We start from the raw sequence: 8,062 nt of genomic DNA on the forward strand, positions 1-8,062 counted from the left end.
GAGTATCGAGGTGTAGTAGGGCATTGTTAATTATGGCCTGTATCCTGCCATCTTTTTGTTTCTCAAAATCCTCAGGACAAAACTTGAGCCTTGGTATTTTCGTCCACAAGAGCCGCCATCTCTGTGAGAGTAGGGAAGAGCGTACGACATCTCTGTAAGAAATCTTCGACAAAATATGATTTAAAAGAACATCATCAGATAATGCAGACAGCCTGTCTATTGCTGATGATCTTGCCATTAACCTTTTATATGCCATAACTGCTATATTATTTTCTCCTATCTTATGTCTGCCATTACAACCATTAACCATGGAAAACTACTGAGATCGCCCACTATGCGCAATGGGGAATAACAAAACACATTTATAATATCAGGAATCAATTCAATTCAACATTTGCGCTGTGGAATATCACATATAATAATATTAGCATACCTAGATCTCTAGAGAAAGCTATGTAGTAGATGAGGACAGATATTATTAAATGAACCCTAATTCTACCCTAATTTTATATCTGAGAGTAACCTAATTCTAACTATTATTTCTATTTTAGTTTCAATTGAACTCCAAATGACCTATAATTTGAATGTTCTAATCTAACTTCTAATTGAATTGTAATATATATCAATATTATATTTATTTAATAAATTATAATAATTTTAATTTTAATTTAATTTAATCATAATCTTAATTCTAATTGAAGAGTAACACTAAATCTAAGCTTAGCTCAAATTGAATTCAAATTGAAGAATAAGGCTAAGAGAATAGTTATTGTATATGAACTCTAACCCTAACCCTAATTTAATCATATCTATATTTGATGAATCCCAAATCTAACCCTAACCCTAACCCGAAGTGAATGATTACTCTAATTGAATTTAAACCCTCATTCCAATCCATATTCCTTAATTATAATCTACTCATTATGTATTGTTTAACCACAAACAAGTTATCCTCGACCTAAAATATAACATATATATGATTATTATTATCTTTTTCTTCATTGTGATATTACATTAAAATGTAACTTCTATTATAGTGAAAACTAATAATAGTATTTTAATGTTGAATGAAATTTAAATATTCACCTATTTTAATGTTGATCAAATATGTAGAGGTAGGGGTAGCCCCTATATTCACCTGTTTGAAAGAAACCATCACCCTTATAATAGGTTGGGGTAGGAGTAGAGGTAGACCCTACTATTCTAAGGGAAGGTTCGGCCCTCTAAAAACATTATACCCAACTGATCCAGCAGCAATAGTTCCAAGTCCCATTGAAAGTTAATTGATCTTGTTGTCACATAAGCACAAAGTGTGTTTTTTTTATTTATTTATTTATATATATATATATATATATATATATATATATATATATATATATAACATTATTTAATTTAATTTTTTAATATTATAGATTTTTTATTCAAACATTTAAAAAAAATTATTGTTGTTAATTAAGTTATATGAAAATTTTGTATTTAGATGTGTGTTTCATCAATATATGAATATAATTTCTATAAATATAATCTATTTTATTAGGAATAAAATATTAATTTTTTATTTGTATTATATGAATTATATATTGTTGGATATTACGGTTGTTGGAATATGTTTTTGATTATATAAGTAGGGAGACAACCCTTAAAAACTAAAAAACTAAAAAATAATAAAAAACTTTTATAGTTCTATAGTTATTTCTACGCATCCTAATTAACTAACCTCCAACTTCTAGACTTATTATCCCAATTATAAAAATCATCAGTTAGCATTCTACTAAAGGTCTTTACAGTAACATCTGCAGTAAGCATATTACTAAAACTCATATCAGTCCTAGCATAATAAAAGTTAACATAAAAAGGTATGCAGACCCAACACACATCCATAATATGATCATAAGCAAAAAGGATGACATCCATAATATGATCATAAGCAAAAAGGAGAAAAAAAATAGAACCCAAAGAGCAGCTAATTGTTCTTAAGAAAATTCCAGACCCACTGGAGTCTTCCAAGATTATATTCCTAGGTATCCATCTGCTCCTCCTCATCACCCATAGCTTGCTCCATATGACCCTACTTCGCCAACTTCTTCTTATTCTTTTTAATCCTTCCCTGACCGGAAACCATGCCCAAAATAACATTCTTCATAACCCCATTCGTAACGTAGCAAAGGGAGCTTAAGGCATTACACAGATTTTTGATCTTCAAATTCTATTCCTCGTTCTTTGTCTTAAGAGTAGAAATTCTCTCCTTGAGCTCCTATAAATTATAATACAAATTATTGTTGTTGTAAGTCTTAATAGGGGAGTCTTGGGAACAGGGGACCATCTCCTCAACACCAGACACATTGGGGACCTTAGGTATTTGTTTCGGGGTGTCCGAGTCCTCCTCAATCTCATTGATCTCATCCGCTTCTTCCTCTTCTTCCATTTCCTCTTTTAAATTCTCTTCAAGGTCATCCTCCTCCTAGAAATCCTCATCTTCAAGATTTTCCATGAAATTATCATCCTCTTCCTAATCAAAAATTTCCTCTATATTTTTAGCATTGGTCGTGTTATTAACTTTTTATGTTTTCCTCCTTTCTTTCCTTAGCCTAAAGCCTAGCTGACCTCCTTTCCCCCAAGTTACTTTCAATTTTGTCTTGTTCCAAAGGTTTTTCCTCCTCATCACCCTGATTGTGCAGGTCTAGGTCTATGATGATACTTTTACTGTTCCATTCTTTGCTAGTTGTTTTAGCTTTAACCATGGAATTCTTGGGGTTTGCAAGCTTCCTCTTGATGTCAACATATTCTTGATTTTTGAATTCTTGGGGGAATTTTTGGAATGTGTTTTTGACATGGATGTCAACATATTCTTGTGTTCTTGTCCTTTGATATTGTAGAGAGTCAATCGGTTTGGCTGGTATATTGTAGATATGTTGATGTCGATTTGAGAATTAAGAGATTAGTATCTCTAGTTGATTCAACATGAGTTTCATTGTTCTAGAAGGTGATTTTATCAAGTTATGAGGTTCAATATGAGGACTGGTTTTTCTATTGGTTTTGTATTGCAGAGTTGTGGTTTCTAGTTTGTATTGCTCCATAATTGATTCATTATGTTGAGCATATTTTGGAGAGTATTTGGGATGCTCATATGTGATCTCAGATTGAAGGGCTCATGATTTGAAACTTTACAAGCATATATTTCAGTTTGTCACTAAGTTATGCTAGTGTTCTTGAGCTTTGGGAGGGAGATGGTGATGATTCTTGTAATCCGAGTTGTTGCGGTTGTTGTAGAGGAATTCACATTGCTTGTTGATTTTTTTTATTGTGTTCTATCCATGTTGCTGGTCCCCATTAATCGTTGTGCATGTTATTGAATATTTTTCTTATGAACATGAAGAACATAATATTCTTTCCTGACATGATGATTATTGTGTGTTACGGATGATCTTGGCGAGTTATTTGGTGGTGTTGCATGTTTGAGGTTTTGGTTTAGGTCCATGACATGTCCTTTCAAACATTGTATTGGTCCACATATTTATTTATGTATATATGATAAAATTTTGTAATTAGTTCTTATGATTTGAGCTGACCTTAAGGTTAAGGTTGATGATTTGTACAAATAAGTGTAATATTCATGTAAATTATGTGTTTTCATTGTTTCAGAGTATTGTATGTACAAACAAGCAAATTGATCCTTCAGAAGTGAGAAGAGTACAAAAGTGTTGTAGAGTAGACATTGTGCTTAATCGAAACTATGATTGGGCATTTGGAGATTCTCTTCTTTAAGTTCATGTAATCCATATTGGTGTCTGATCTTTGTAAGGTAGTGAGCCTTCCCTAGGTTGTAGAATTTTCTTGTTCTGAGTAGTGAGCTCTAGGCAGTATGCTTGAATGCATGTGCATTCCCCATTGTAATATTTTCATATACTACTATAAAGTATCATCATATTATGGGTAGGTTCCCACCGTGATTTTTCCCTTAACTGGATTTTTCACATCAAAATCTTTGTGTTATGTGTATTGTTGTTGTGATGTTTATCTTTGTTCTTATTATTGATAATTGGATTTGAAGTTGTGTTTAATTTGTTTAAGTTTGTTGAAAAATAATTCACCCCTCCCCCTCTCAGTTTTCCTTCATGGTAGTTGCCAACAATGGGTATCAAAAATAGATCTTCCAGAAGTTTGACCACTTGAGGAGATTCGGGATGGCAATTGTTGTTTTCAAGAAGGAAATTCTAAGATTTGATGGAAATATATACACCATATGGAAGAACCAGATGGAGTATCACTTGAAATGCCTTGGAGAAGATTATTGGAAGATCACAAAGAATGTCGACAATGTTGGACTCATAATGGTCTTAAAACTGTAAATGAGATCAAGGATGTTGAACATAATATAAGTGCCAAAGAAGCATTGTTGAGTGCCTTGACTGATTCAGAGATGACTAATATGATGGGATTGTAAATTGCTCATAAGATTTGGGAGAAGTTAGAAACCTTGTATGAAGAAGACAAACATGTGAAAGTTTCTAAATTATAGAGCTTGAAAAGGAAAGTATGAGTTGTAGAGAATGGGTGAAGATGAGAATAGTTCATCCTTTGTGGCTAAAGTGAGTGATATTGTAGTAAACTTCAGATGTGTTGTTTCTATTGATGAGATCCAGACTATGACCACTATGACAAGAGACATGCTGGTTGGTAAGCTTGTTGCTTTTGAATTAGGTGAACTTGGAGAATCACATGGCAAAATTGAGGCTGATTTCTATGTGCGGTGAAGAATGGACAATGCAAAATGACTTGTGATTTGTTTGAGATTGCTTCATTCTATGCAAAGTGTTTAGACAGTTAGGATTGGACCAATTGTAATTATAAACCTAAAATACTTAGGGTTTAGGGTTTATGTTACCGACCTAATTCTTGTCTATAAGGTTGATGAGTTTTTATATTTGTTTTTTATAGCAAAAGTTATGTGTGTATTCGAGTGATGAGATACTTTCCAGACCAGTGAGTGAAAACTGCAAAGTGTGATTGTAGAGTAGAGGAATTGAAAAGGATCTGCCTTAGCATATAGTGTTGTTATCAGATCAAAGTTTTACCTATTGTCTCCTAACCATTTCAATAGAATGATTGAAGAAGAAGAGATTTTAGCGAAAGTGTTATGATCCTTACCTCCTTATAAACACAAAGTTTTTTTTATTCATGTGATCCAAACTATGACCACTATGACAAGAGACATGCTGGTTGGTAAGCTTGTTGCTTTTGAATTAGGTGAGCTTGGAGAATCACATGGCAAAATTGAGATTGCATTTCAAGCTACTCTATTTGGGAAGCAGAAGTATGAGCCGTGAGAGATTTCAACTAGGGTTTCTAGATATTAAGGGGAAATGAGAGAGATGGAAGAGATTGAAGCACTCATTGCCAAGATATTGCCTAAGGGAGCTAGTAAGTATGATGCAAAAATACCTTTGAAACCTTTTTCATGAAATAAGATAGGACATTTTACTTCTAGGTGTCTGGAAAGAATGTCTAATTATAATAAGCCTTACAAGCCTAATCACAAGAATATGTATTAAAAGAAGTGTTATTATGCTACTGATGAAGGTGTGGTAGATGATGAATCTGAGAAAGGGAATTCAAAAGATGAAATTGTATTCATTGCTATTAAGAAAGATAATCTAGTACCTGTTGATTCTACAAGTTGCATTGTTGAAGAGAAAGCCTTGGGTGCTAAGATTGAAGAGAAAGATGAATGGGTGATTAATAGTGTTTGTTCACATCACATGACAAGTGATAAAGGAAAAATCATGAATATAAAGAAATACGATGGTGGTATAGTAAGATTTGGAGATGACAAAGCTTATGTAATCTATGGTACAAGTTTTATTTCTCTTGATGGTAAGCATAAAACTAGCGACATTTTATATGTTGAGGGTTTAAAGCATAATATTTAGATTATTGGATAGATGGTTGATAAGGGATATGATTTACAATTCAAGAATGGGAAATGTTAAATTCTAAATAGCTCTAGCATAGAAATTGCATAAGGAACTAAAACTAAACAATCTAGCATACCAGGCTCTAGGGGCTTGTTTAAATCCATATAGTGCTTTCTTCACTATGCATAACATATCTTTTTCATCTGTTAATGAAAATTCATCTTGTTGTTCGATAAAAACTTCTTCTTCCAACTCGCCATTCAAAAAGGTTGACTTGACATCCATCTGATATACCTTAAAATTATTATGAGAAACATATGCAAGAAATAATCTAACAACTTCAATTTTATCTACCGGAGCAAAATTCTCCTCAAAATCAACATCTTCCATCTATGAATATCCTTTACATACCAAACTTGCTTTGTTTCTAACAACTTCTCCATCTTCATTCAGCTTATTTCTGAATACCCAATTCATACCAATCACATTCTTGTCTTTAGGTCTCAGAACAAGTTCCCATGTATTGTTCTTCTCAATCTGATTTAACTCTTCTTCCATAGCTTTTATCCAATCTTTACAAGCATCAACAACATCTTTGGTCTCAATCTTAGAAATTAAACATAACTCTTCAACAACAATTCTTCTCCTAGTCATCACACCTTTACTTTTATCACCAATAATATGATTCTCTGAATGATTTAATCTCACATACCTAGGGGTCTTCTGATTGTTCTGATTTTTCAGTTCCTTGCACTTCTTCACCACCAACAACATCTGGATTTAGTAACTCTTCTGGATCACTCTGTTTATGCTCTGAGTCTACACTTACATTGAACTAAAATCCTGATCATCAGATTCATATCCACATGCTCTTATTTGTTTCTTGTGACACTTATCAACCTTCACATTTGCACTTTCTATTATTTTTCCTAGTCTTTTGTTGTAACATTGGTAGGCCTTGCTCTTAGTAGAATATCCCAAGAAGATTCCTTCATCACATCTTGCATTAAATTTTTCAATATCCTCATCTCTTTTGATACAAGATTTACTTCTAAAGATTTTAAAATATCTAACTATAGGAACATGACCAAACCATAACTCATAAGGGTTCTTACTAGAATCACCTTTCATATGCACTCAGATGGATGTGTACACAAGAGTGCTAACAAATTATCTCCAATAAATATACAGAACATTTCCTTCAATCATCCTAGTCCTAGTAGCATCCAAAATAGTTTTGTTAATCCTCTCAACAACTCCATTCTACTGAGGGGTTCGTGGAGCAGATAACTATCTCCTAATTCCATGCTCTTCACAAAAGGAATTAAACTCACCGAAAGCGAATTTTCCTCCTCTCTCATATCTCAAACACTTCAACTTAAATATTGTCTTTGTCTCCACTTTTGCTTTTAATATTTCAAATTTCTCCAGTGCTTGAGATTTGTCTCTTAGAAAAGTGACCTACATCATTCTGGAATACTTACCAATCAACAACATAAAGTATCTATCACCCTGCAAACTTCTTACCCTAGAAGGACCACATAAATCAGTATGCCAAGATCTATTATCCCATTAGATGTATATTGTTTTCTCTTGAATAAAATTCTTGTTTATTTCCCAATTGACATTCTTTACACACTGGATTAGTAGGCTTCACTATCTTAGGTAAATATCTAACAACTTGAATAGAACTTATCCTAACCATGTAGTCAAAATTAACATGACACATCCTCCTATTCCATAACCAACATTCCTTAATCTGAGAAATCAAACAACTTTTCTCACCAGCATTCAGATGAAAGATATTACCGTTAGTTTTAGTTCCTTATGCAATTTCTATGCTAGAGCTATTCAAAATTTAATATTTCCCATTCTTGAATTGTAAATCATATACCTTATCAACCATCTATCCAACAATCTAAATATTATGCTTTAAACCCTCAACATATAAAACGTCACCAGTTTTATGCTTACCATCAAGAGAAATAAAACTTGTACCACAGATTACACAAGCTTTGTCATCTCCAAATCTTACTATATCGCCATCATATTTCTCTATATTCACAAATTTTCCTTTATCGCTTGTCATGTGATGTGAACAAACATTGTTAATTACCCATTCATCTTTCTCTTCAATCTTATCACCT

The sequence above is a fragment of the Cryptomeria japonica genome, chromosome 9 (assembly GCF_030272615.1).
Source record: "Cryptomeria japonica chromosome 9, Sugi_1.0, whole genome shotgun sequence".
Classification (NCBI taxonomy): Eukaryota; Viridiplantae; Streptophyta; class Pinopsida; order Cupressales; family Cupressaceae; genus Cryptomeria; species Cryptomeria japonica.